We start from the raw sequence: 13201 nt of genomic DNA, 5'->3' as shown, positions 1-13201 counted from the left end.
CATATCTTATTCATTCTTATGGCAATATATATATATATATATATATATATATATATATATATATATATATATATATAAGGTAAGCATAAATATGTACTAAATATGAATAAGTACATCAGTTACAATATGGCTGTTACAACATGGATAATAATGTCCACAATAAGTATATTATTTATAACAGAAATTTCATTATTGGATTGTTGCAAAGTTTGGAATACTTGATTTCTCTTGTTATAACGTGGTTCTAATTTGTGAATCTGAAAGCTTTTACGCTTTAATTTGTGAAATTTTGCTCCGAAAACAGCTTATGGTCTGTAACTCTCCTTTTGGTCTTCGTTACAGAGCATGATGGACTCACAAAGCCAAAATACTTCGTTGCAGAGGCTTCAGAATGTTGAAAAGATAAAGCGTACGATTGAAGGAGCTATAGGAGTGTATATTGGATTAATTTTCACTCTGAATGTGTGGATGGTTATAATTAATTGCAGAGGATAGTTCGGCAACTAGTTTTTAACTGTCGATCTGACGCAAGTTTTCCCTTGTTGATGAGCTTCTATATGAACACTTCCATGTCTATGAAAACAGATATTTGATTTTTTTTTTAGACGGCTATGGCAGTTTGGAACGAGGCAGGTGGCTGATTTTTATTTTTTTAATATATATATATATATATATATATATATATATATATATATATATATATATATATACTAGTTATCACATGCGCGTTGCGCAATTAAACTAATGCCCAATGTATATTTTTAAATTAGTGTTCTTGAATTGGTTAAAGTAGTTATATAATAATGAGAGAAAAAATGATAAAATCTCTTATTTTAATAAAAAAACGAAATAAAGAAATTGAAAATAATTAAATTACTACAAGTAAAAACAAATAAATGACTAACTAAAGCTAACTGTCTATCATGATTAACCACTAGAATAAAACAATTGGATAAAGAGTACAAGAAAATTAAATTAATTTTTCTTTGTGCGCTTTTGTTGAGGCTCAAAATTGTCTTCATCTTCTCCATCTTGTTTACTTGTGGTAGTCAATGAGAATGATTCGTGCAATGATGTTATGGTATATGATACCATGTGTTTTGCCTTGTGTATAGGATTGAGATCTCAATTGTATTAGTAGTCTTCATCTTGTAAGTAGTTATTGATATGTTGAATTCTTAGTTGTTGACCCTGCAAGATTCATATGTAGTTAGTCATAGGTTAATTTAATGTAAAACATGAGTGCTTGTGGCTGGAAGTGGAGTAGTACCTGTTGTGCTAATTACATAACTTGTTTACTGGTTAAGAATAATAGTTGTTCAGCACATTTTCCAAACACGAATGCAACAAGGCATCCACTTCTATCAGTAATTTGTGATTAACTACTTTATAGTTTGTACAGAGAGGTTTGACAATGGCATTTGAGATGATTTACTACATGTTGGTCTGTAGAGTAAGATTATGCATTCTAATGTCATGATCAAACACTATTGATTGAACCCGAGTTTGGTGACAAATCGAAAAATCGATCACTGGAAAATAAAAGCCAAGAAAATTAAAATGAGTCCAAACAAGTTCAACAATTAGATGAGAGATCCAATATTTCCATTCTAATTCACTTATTCTTCCTGAATATGAAATACCTGCAATCCTTAAACAAGCCCATGAGTACAATAGCAGAGTTCCAGCCTGAGTTCCACATATAACTTTTCTACCATTCTAATGAGAAATAGAGTTGCATTATTAAATACGGGCAATTATTTAAACAGCCTGCTGCTCTGACATGATTGAAATGCTAAAGCCAAAAACAAATAATATAATTAGCAAAATGATACCTACCTTCATAATCACAATTCACAACAGAAAGCAGCTCATGAGCTCATCTTCAGAACACTCTGACTGAGTTTGAACCTAATAATAATAATAATAATAATAATAATAATAATAATAATAATAATAATAATAATAATAATAATAATAATCTTAATAATAAAATGCTCATGCAAATTCAGAACTAAAACTCCATTTACAAACTTTTTAAAGTCAGCAAAGATACATCATTATTCATGTTGTACACATCTTTAAATCTTTTGAAATTGATCATTACATATTTTAGAAGAAAGAGTATTGTTGTGTTGCAAACATTCTTGAGAAGTTTCTCTGAGTACTACTTCTGAAGGACCTTTATTCATTTTGAAATATCATAGAATATTTTTTAAAATTGCATAATCAAGTGATGTATAATCAAATGCATGTAAACAAGTTAGTTCTAGTGTACATAAGTTGAAGAATTGAATTCATAGTAAGACAAATTTAACTATTCAAAAGCATACCAGCATTGACGTCGTGAGTTAGTGTAGACTTGGCTACATTAATTTTCTGTTGACGCTTTTCGTTAAGATCATCTAGCATTTGTCGTTTCTTAGCAGGAACCATTGTTGCATACTGGATTCAGGATTTCAGAATCGTGAGACTCCATAACAGAGCTATTTAAAAACAATAAATTCAAACCCATGAATGAGAATACAATTATGAATTCTGATCTTTCTACATTATCAAAAATAAATGTCTACATTAAAATAAATAAATAAAGGAGTTTGCAATACAAAACGGAAAAACAATTTATTATATTAAATTATAGCTGTGAATAATAGAATATGATCAACCTTATGAATAACTCCCAACTGAATAACTCATTCTCTAACAGCAATCAAAGCTATGGTCAGAAACAAAATATATTTTTTAGAAAAAAAAGTATATATTATTAAAGTTGGTATTTGGGTAATTAGTTTTATGAAGACAAATTAAACCTTAATACCAGATCGAAACTAAGCTTCCCGGCCAAGTCCTTGGATGCTGTGAAAAAAAAAAAAAAAAGACAGAAATTTAAGGATTTAGCATTCTGTGAAGGAACAAAAACATGAAATAGTAAAGCTATTATTGTAGGATTAATAAGGGTGGCATGTGGTTTGATTTCTTAGCTTGATCCTTTGACTCTTTATACATTCATTCCTTTTATTCTGCTATTTATCAATTGATGATTGAAGTTTGAACTTAATGAATAATGGTGTCTTGCCATGAATTAAATGAAGTAACAGGATCAGAAGATCCATCCTGCTAATTGGAACAAGGTTGAACTTACGTTTTCTGTTTGTACTGTTGCAGTCATAATGTGTTGGTGATGCAGCAGCAAGCAGCTGTCATTATGCTCCACCATACCCCATTCCACCAATGACTACCCCTCATTCAATAAGTATTAGATGAGCTGATGTTGGCCTCCAACCATCAGAAGCAATAGTTTCCCAAAGTGCCTTTACATCAATGTGTTCTGGTATATGAATAATGTAAACATACCAACACCTAAGATAAGGCTCACTAAATTTACTAATGAAATGCATGAAATAAGTTCAGATTTATTAATGTTTTTGCTTATATTGGCTGTGTGAAAGAGTAACTAAAAAATAATTCAAGACACTAATAAATAAGCAAAAATGTGAAGCAGATAATGAGTGGACACAACACAAGGAGATAGAAGTAGATAATACACACATATATACATTCCCTCTCTAGATGCAAGGAATGTGTTGATAAACACAAGAATAAACATATCATATCAAAATTAGCAGAAAAGGAGATGAAATCAACATTGCTTGGGAAATTATTGAAAGAGATGCTCCCAACCAGTGTGATTAGGGCGAAATTTCAGAAGATGTTCCCTTTCACTGGCACAACACATATGGATCTCTAGATGAAAGGAATGTGTTGATCATATTCACTGAGGAATTGGATTGTACGATGGTTTTGTCACAACAAAAAAAAAAAAAAAAAACAGAGTTCAAATCGAAGGAAAATGGAGTTCTAGGAGCGACTTACCGTATGCGTCATACCATACACACGGAGACCAAATCGGCTCCCCTCCTTTCGAATTTCGCAATTTTGCTTTAGCTGTGATTTTCCTCGCTTGTGTTGCTGCCGTGAAAAGTACCAGTGCTTTACCATACGCTGAGGACAGTAGCTTGCCCTAAAGTTCGTTCTCAATTTACAAATGTGCTTCTCCTAACTGCCATTCAACTTCAGTTAAACTACAAATTTGCCACCGCAATTTCAATTGACAGAATCTGTTAAATTTAACATTCTAAACATGCTAAATCTAAGAAGAATGAGGGTATATTAGGATTTTACTTGGGCATTGTACAATTAGAAGAGCGCAAAGTACAATCATTTAGAGCATATTGGTGTACCGACATTTTTTTAGTTCCCGTTAAGGATCTAACAATATTGGCTCTTAAAGTTGTAGATATATATATATATATATATATATATATATATATATATATATATATATATATATATATATATATTATATATAGTTTTTAATAATTGAATAGGGAACCTGTTAGCAACCTGCAAAAAAAGTCAATCGAACAAATTTAGCTGGTAGATGAGTCTATTTGACACTTAATTTAGTTCGTGGTGGGAATTGAGCACTTCGCAGTAGTAGATGGGCCTATTTGACACTTTTACCTTATTATTATCATTATTATATTTAAAAAATTCAAACAGTATTCGATTCGATTCGATTTTTAACCGAATAATTCGGTTCTGTTTAGTTTTTTACCAAACCATTTGGTGTACAAGAATACATTATCGTTTGGTTGTTCGATTCGGTTCAGTATGGTTCGGTTCGGAAAAACGGAACTGAATTGCCACCCCTAAAGTTAATTACTGAAACTGTCCCTTGACTATAGAAGAATTACCAATTTGGTCCCAAGTTAACGGAAGTCTAACGACAAAACTAACGGAGGACAAAATTGGTTAAGATTTTTAAAGTTGAGGGACTTAATTGGTCAAAAAAAATATTTGATGACCAAATTGATAATTTCGCTAGAGTCAAAGGACCGTTTTGGTAATTAACTCTGAAATATACTAGTACATGAGACTATATATACTACATAAACATAAGAAACTACCCTACAAGGAAATGAAGAAATACATAACAATCATATAAATTAGAAAAATATTGAGAACACATGTATATATTAGACAGACTTATTATGATCCTATCACAATTTTCATCACTTTACTTGATCATAATATAATCCAAATTTCTCCCATACCCATATATACAACCCTTATGTTGCATGTGTTGGACTTGGAGGACCAATCCCGGGATGACATGTGCATTTTTTCATCATCATGTGCCCCTAAATCCAATAGAAGAACTAGAGGAGGGAGAAGTGCAACCTCTGTGCAAAATCTGTGCTTCTTCTTCACAGCCAGTTGCAGCAAAAGAGAGCACATCAATCATCCGTGGAAATCCTACCATACCATCATATACACAATTACAAATTGATCTTGCATTAATTGCTGCCATAACTACACTTGTCCGGCTTGCCCAAAATGATTTGATAGATCCTCATCTCTTGACCATGTTTCTAAGCAACCCACAATTGGTTGAGCAGGAGATGATATGTAGGTAGTTTTACCTGTTGAATTTGATGTTGGGATGCCATGAACCTTAGTTGTGTTTCTCTATTTCCTTCCTTGATCGGATGTTTTCATAAAAACCCTCCATTTTCTTGAGAAAAGCAAAACAAAAACAAAGAAGAATTCCTTAGTCTTTGCTTCAGAGAAACCCAAAAAACTTATGTCTCGAGTGAGCGGATTAAGGTGATATATATCTGATAACAAATAGAAGTTGTGTTTATAGTTTATAACAGCTCAGCGCCACCATATATACCATAAAACTTGAGGATCACTTTTGCTATTGGAACTTAAATTGACTAGCTTGAGAGTTGATGGTCTTGAGTCTTAGAATTTGTATAAAGATTTAGTGAGGTCAATATAGATGATTGAATTCATTAATTTTAATAAACAATAATAGTAAATATGATTGAAGAAGGTATTTCTGAAATGTATATTCATGATTTGAGAGTTACACAACGTGAGTTTATATACATACAATATAACAGAATAATAGCTAAAGGAGCTAAATAACTAGGCTGAGCTAACCTCCTAATTCTAACTGCCTAATACACCCCCCCCCCCCCCCCCTCAAGCGGAAGACGGGTACGGAACGACGCCAAGCTTGAAACGCGGATCAGTGAACCGAGAGATAGCAAGTGGTTTGGTGAAAATGTCGGCCAGTTGATCATGGGTAGACACAAAATTCACTTTAAGAGCACCAGACGCAACTTTGTCACGAACAAAGTGATAGTCCACATCCACGTGCTTGGTCCGTGCATGAAAAACCGGGTTGGAGCAGAGATAGGTCGCACCAAGATTATCACACCAAAGCACTGGAGTAGTGGGACAGTCCAAGGCAAGATCTCGAATGAGAGACTGAATCCAAACCACTTCAGCGGAGACATCTGCAAGCGCCTTGTACTCGGCCTCGGTCGAGGAGCGGGCCACAATATGCTGTTTCTTAGAGCCCCACGAAATTGAGTTGGGTCCAAGAAACACCGCATAACCGGCTGTAGACTTCCTATCCAACGAGCAACAGACCCAATCGGAGTCTGAAAAGGCATGAACCACAGGTGATAATGAACCTGCAATTCGAAGACCAAGTGAAAGCGAGTCTTTCACATACCGCAAAACATGTTTTAGCGCAGCCCAGTTGTCTTCCTTGGGATTGTGCATGAATTAACACAGCTGATTGACAGCAAATGACAAGTCCGGCCTCATGACGAGGCTAAGCTAAAGACTCGGTTGAGCTAACCTCCTAATTCTAAGTTCCTAATAAATATGTATATATTTCTAATAAAATTATGATAATTAATTACTTTTTTGAAATACTAATTAAGAGTTCGAGCTTTACAAATGTATAATAATATAATATTAATTACATCCATATATATTCATATAGTAATAGTTATTATATATTAATTACTATAATGCTATTTTTATTACATTACTATATTTTTTATAAGCATATCATATGAGAATTTTATTCAATTTGTTAAATTATCAACAATTTAGTAATTTATCAATTTATTTCTATATTTACTATATTGCTTAACTTATTTTTATATAATTTGTGTTTGTAATTCAAAATAATAACTTGATTTGTATATTTTTGTATTCTAATCAATGTTATCATATCAATTTCATATAAATTTTATAAGCATATCATATGATAATTTAATTTTGTTAAATTTTAGTAATTTATTAATTTTTTTTATTAATTTAATACGTTTTTATTTAATCTTTCTAGATGGACTAACTACAAGTCTACAACATATTGTTGTGTTTTAACATGTGAAGTACTCTTAGGGTGGTTTTTTTGTTTTTGTTTTTTTGTTTTTTTTTTTGTTTTTTATTTTTTTTGTTTTTTTTTTGGGGGTTCAATTAGTTGTTCTTTTTGAAAAAGCAATAGTTATAATTCCAATAAATGTACACAGTAATATCATTAAAGTTATTTTATTCCTCCGTTAAAGTTATTTTATCCGTCCGTTGTAAAAGCATATTTCACGGGGACCACTTGTTTATATTGTACTCTTTGGCTTTTGAAAAACAATATTTATAATTTTCATTAATATATATCATAATAATATCACACAAGTCATTTTATTCTTCCCTTGTAAAATCATATGTCATGGGGAGCACTTGTTGGTGTTGTACTACCTACCGTTTTTGTTATTATTTTTATTTTTATTTTTTGAAGTGTAATAGTTATTTCCAATAAATACATTTTTTATGAACGTATTTATGTAGTCATTGTAGTGCTTGACTTGCTTTCAATTATGATAAGATTATGCCTTTGTTACTAATAAGATTATGATAATAAATTACTTGTTTCTTAAGAGTTTGATAACAATGATTGTCAAGGTTCTAAATATTATTCTGTCAAAGCAGGCTGATCCGTCACACAACAGGCTTAAATATTTTGAATTTTTGCAAACCAGAACTACAAAACTCACAAGTTCGGGTTCAAGTAATCCTAACATATCCAATCGAGGTTGGCGGACCCCATAGGTTGGATAAATATGCTTAACTTTTAAAAAAAAAAAAAAAGAAGTAACAATTCAAATCACGATTGGTAAATAAGCATAAAATTCCTTTTAAAGAATAAAAATAAATACATTACAAGATTTCAAATTAATAACATATACTCCGTATATTTTTGTTTATACATATAAAGGGTTTGGCCCACCACCGGTTGACCCGCCCCACTGTGGGGCAAGGGCAGGTCAATATATATATAGACACGTAATATGATAAATTAATCTATATTTAAATTGTTATTATACATTCATATAAATTAAATTTATGATTTCAAGAAAAATTATTTTTACATTACAAAAGTATGTCATCAGCTAGCATACAATAAATGATAATATACTTTGAAAAACAAATCACAATTTTAATTGTTTCTAAATTGTCAATGTAATTTTATTTTTTAATTTTTGAAATCTAGTTCTCTAATTATCCTATATATATATATATATATATATATATATATATATATATATATATATATATATATATATATATATAGGGAAGGGTTCAGGTGCGGGTATAGCTTCCTGTGTGGTTAGATCTGAACGGCTCAAATCAATGAAAATTAAAAAAAAAAATGCGCGCGTGTCTGGAAGAAAGAAACATAAGTTAAAAATGGTGCACCTTAAATGATAGAAACATGCACCTTAAGTGTTTGATCTTAAGCACAAACTCATGCACATTAAGTACAAAACCCACACACATTAAGCACAACCTCACGCACATTAAGCACAAAACCCACACACTTTAAATATTAATTCACAGACTTTAAGTTTCAACAACTACTAACATTAAGCACAAACTCACGCACATTAAGTACAAAACACACGTACATTAAGTACAACCTCACGCACATTAAGCACAAACCCCATGCACTTTAAGTATTAACTCATAGACCTTAAATTTCAACAACTACTGACATTAATCACTAACCTCACACACATTAAGCACAAATCCTACGCACATTTAGCATAAACTCCACTCATATTAAGAACAAATCTCACGCACCTTAAGCGCAAAAGTCCACACTTTAAGTTTTAACAATTACTCACGTTAAGCACAACCCCACGCACATTAAGCACAAAACTCACGCACCTTACGCACAAACCTCACACATCTTATATACAAAACTCACGCACATTAATCACAGATCCGCTCACCTTAATTTTGACCTAGATGCAAAAATTACAAAATTGCCACCGCGTTTTTTTTTTTTTTTTTTTTTTTTTTTTTAAATTTTGACAATCCTGGACGTTAATTTAAGCGAGATGAATGGCCCAGATTAAACCGCACAACCGCACCTGGGCACCCTAACAGCACCAGAACCTAATTCTATATATATATATATATATATATATATATATATATATATATATATATAGTCGTAGTGTTATATGCTTGATTATGAAATAATTAGAGAATTAGATTTTTTTAAAAAGGAAGGAATCACACTGATGATTTGAAAACACTTGAAGGCCCACAATTATGATTTTTTTAATTAAAAAGGAAAAAGTAAAATTTTCATGCATAAATAATAGATGTATTACTAATCTAATTTGGGTGCATCATGATATTAACACCGACCCTATATTCGATCATAAATTTAAAATTACTTTCATAATCTAAATTAAATTTAATAAATCTCAAATTTTAACGTAATAATAAATTCGAATTCCAAACGGATTGGGACAATAACGCGTTCGGACACAACATTATATTTTCTTCCCTATATAAGAGCCGCCCAACCGTGCTTTAATTATTTTTTTTTCTTTTTTGAAGGGAAATGCAATACTTCATTTATATCAAAAGTTCAATACATGAAGGAATAGAATCAGACCACATAGAGGGACCAGTAGCAGAATGAGCAGCTCTAGCCATAACATGAACGAGCTTATTCACTGATTTAGGGATAAACTGAATAGACACTGAACCAAAGTGTCGTTGAATATCACGACATTGCTTAATTACACAACCCGCATAGGAGAAATCCAAAAGAGAACCATTGAGGAGATTACACACCACTTGACAATCAAAAAAGATCACCACATTATTGAGCCGACGTTCATAAGCCCATGATAGTGCCTCCTTAATGGCGTTGGCTTCTACCAAATGAGCATCCTTTAGACAACGGACAGGTCCGTTCTTAGCCGCAACATAGCTCCCTTCACTATCATTTAAGACAGCGCCAAAGCTAGTGAGATTTTCTTCTGGGGATATTGCATCATCTACGTACAAAGCAAAAGTGCCGTCTGAACACCTCATTTTCTGAATTCACATTTGACCTTGTAACACTTGTTGATGCCCCTGCAAGATCTTGCCAGCTATCCAGCAGACTAGATATCTCCATGAGAACCGATGGAGCATGCCACACTTTTTGATTCCACACAACATTGTTTCTTTCACTCCAAATGCACCATAGTCTAGCAGCACACTGGAGTATGAAGGACTTATCACCTAGCAACCGTCCAGCAAGCCATTCTCCAAAGCTTTCATCTTCTATTGGTAATAGGAAATTTGATAGAGGTGGGCCATAGCATGGAAACATGCATGCATTCACACATAATGTGCTTCAGTGATTCAGCAGACAAGCAATATCCAACTCAATGTGATGAACTGTCAAAGCTAATAGAGTAGGAACAACTCCATGAAGACATCTCCATAAAAGTTCTTGATATTAAGAGGAATTTTCAGCCGCCATAATGCTTGTCAAGCACTCGAATTACTCCCAGTAGCAGATTTTTCTGTAAATAGCCGGTAGCCTTGACTCATTGAATACATGCCCTTATATCCCCTCTCCAACACCACTGGTCTTCAAATTGAACAACAACTGGAAGTGTTCGTATAAGAGCAACATCCCGATGCTTAAATAACCTGCTCAGCAGATCCAAATTCCAATCATTAGAAGTAGGGTCTATCAAATCGCTCACCTTCATACTTGCATTATTATCAAGAATTGGTGAGCGAATAAAGGGATCAGCAGGAAAGGCAGCCAAGGTTGCTTCCAAACAAGAGTTGACGCTCCATTACCAATTCTGCGAAAACAACCACGCTGGAGAACTTCCTGCCCCGCAAGAATAGAACGCCAACAGTAGCTAGGATTCGCTCCAAGACTAGCTTTCGTAAACTCAGTTTGAGGAATAGTATCTTGCTTTGAATATACGCGCAACCAAGGATTGAGGGTTTGTAAGAAGGTGCCAATCCTTGTTTCGCCAATAATGCCACGTTAAATTTGCTTAGCTTCTTAAACCCCAGTCTTCCATTCATTTTCTGTTTACACATACAACCCCATGAAATCCATCTTAGGCCACCACTTCTCCTACCATTGGATTCTCACCAAACTTTATTCATGCAACGCTCAAGCCTTTCACAAGAAGAAATTGGTAGGATATAGATGCTCATAGTATAGGTTAGAAGCGCTTGGGCCACACTTTTAAGAAGAATTTTCTTCCCGGCTTGGGAAAGAATTTTCTTATTCCACCCTCCTAAACGGTTCGCTATCTTTGCCTCAATGAAGGAGAACACTTCTTTTTTATTTCGGCCTATCCCCATTTGCAATCCAAGATACTTGCCAATATTATCAGTTTGTTGGACATTAAATATTCCTGCAACTGCATTCCTACTAGTCATAGCTGTGTTCCTGCTAAAGATAGCACATGACTTATTATAATTCACAACTTGGCCAGATATTTGCTCATAGCTATTCAGACAGTCTTTTAATGCATTGGCTTCAGAAGGTGTAGCTTTAAAGAAGAGCAAACTGTCGTCCACAAAAAAAAATAAGTGCGAGACTCCAGGGGCCCCTCTAGCCACAACGCAAGGGGAGATTACACTTTGCTGCACTGCTGTAGATAAAAAATAAGACAAACCCTCTGCACACAATATAAATAAATAAGGAGATAATGGGTCCCCTTGCCTCAAGCCACAGGATGGAAGAATAAAATCAGATAAATTATCATTCACTGCAACCTTATACCTGACCGTGGTAACACACCGAAACACAAGCTCAATCCACTAATTAAGGAAGCCCATACGTTTCATCATCTCCTTCAAAAAAAACCACTCTATCTTATCGTAAGGTGATGGGTGTCGAATCCAACAAATAATAAATTACTTACTCTTAGGAATTGCAATAGTGATGAGTAAGGTCGTACCCACAGAGATTGGTTAGACTTATTTTTAATTAAAGATTTAATAAAGAATGAGATGAGAATTAGAAATTAAATAGCAACAATAAAAAGGCAAACAATATGAAATATCAAATAATCAATATCAACTAGTATCCAACTCAAGGAATAATATCAATTCAATTCTTACAAGACAGATCATTAATTTCCAAGAATAAATTACTTTACTCTTTACCAAATTGGTTATGGTTATTAACAAGCTCTAACAACGTATCTTTCCTTACTTTGTCGATAATCAAAACAAGATCTTTGATTACTTCCCTAGCTAATAAACAACCCTAAACAGGCTCTTAGGATTTAATTTACTAAAAGCATTAAAAGAATTAGAAAGATTACCAATTCTAGCCAACAAACTCAAAAGCATGGTTCATTTAAACTAGACTATATATCTTCATAACACAAAATTGAAAATCCATATATAATCAAATTGTGCTATTTGCTACCAATTTTAGAACACTTAAACAATTACGGATTCAAGGTTCTAATTAACAACTTAATGACTTGACAATTGAACAATGGACCATTTGCAACAATTATTCAAGCAATAACTAAAACTCATATAACAGGAGATATATAAATAATAAAGTGTAAAGAATAAAATAAAGTTAAATAAATCTCACTGCTCTTGTAGAATCATACTTCAATAATCCTTGAAATGAAAAATTCGAACTCAGCAGTACATTGCAGAAGTGTTTACAGAGTAAAATAAAATTATTCTAAGAAAAACTGACTATCCTCTACTGAAGAATTCAGGCCTATTTATACTAATTCTAGCTATCTAATCTGCTAAAAATAACCCTAATTTCCCTAACATCCACAAATTAAATTAACTCAGTAGAATAGGCTCCAAGCTCTAATTCACTTGATTTTGCTTTGATTTCGTCCACTCGTGGCAGCAGTACTTCGTGAACCTCGTTTGCCCGTGGAGTTCCTTCATCGAAGCAGCTCGCGGAAGATTTCGTAGAAGAGGTCACCGACGCATCAATCGCAGAAGCTGATGTCGTCGCTGCTCCGTT

General features: G+C 33.2%; 1 long non-coding RNA gene across 5 annotated transcripts; it reads right to left on the bottom strand.

Moving 5' to 3' along the window:
- Window positions 1–893: 893 nt before the first annotated feature.
- Window positions 894–3990, bottom strand: LOC109159559. Of its 5 annotated transcripts, none has more exons than XR_002050602.1 (7): window positions 3874–3990; window positions 3143–3328; window positions 2819–2856; window positions 2334–2445; window positions 1840–1911; window positions 1644–1719; window positions 894–1532 (listed from the first exon to the last, which is right to left on the bottom strand). It is a non-coding gene; the product is annotated as an uncharacterized LOC109159559 (long non-coding RNA). The 5 variants fall into 5 exon arrangements; XR_002050603.1 differs by having other exon boundaries at window positions 894–1191; XR_002050600.1 differs by lacking the exon at window positions 894–1532 and adding an exon at window positions 2667–2716 and having other exon boundaries at window positions 1562–1719; window positions 2334–2486.
- Window positions 3991–13201: the final 9211 nt, after the last annotated feature.

Source organism: Ipomoea nil, unplaced genomic scaffold, assembly GCF_001879475.1.
Source record: "Ipomoea nil cultivar Tokyo-kokei standard unplaced genomic scaffold, Asagao_1.1 scaffold2833, whole genome shotgun sequence".
Lineage (NCBI taxonomy): Eukaryota > Viridiplantae > Streptophyta > Magnoliopsida > Solanales > Convolvulaceae > Ipomoea > Ipomoea nil.
This window is presented reverse-complemented; position numbering and strand designations above follow the sequence as displayed.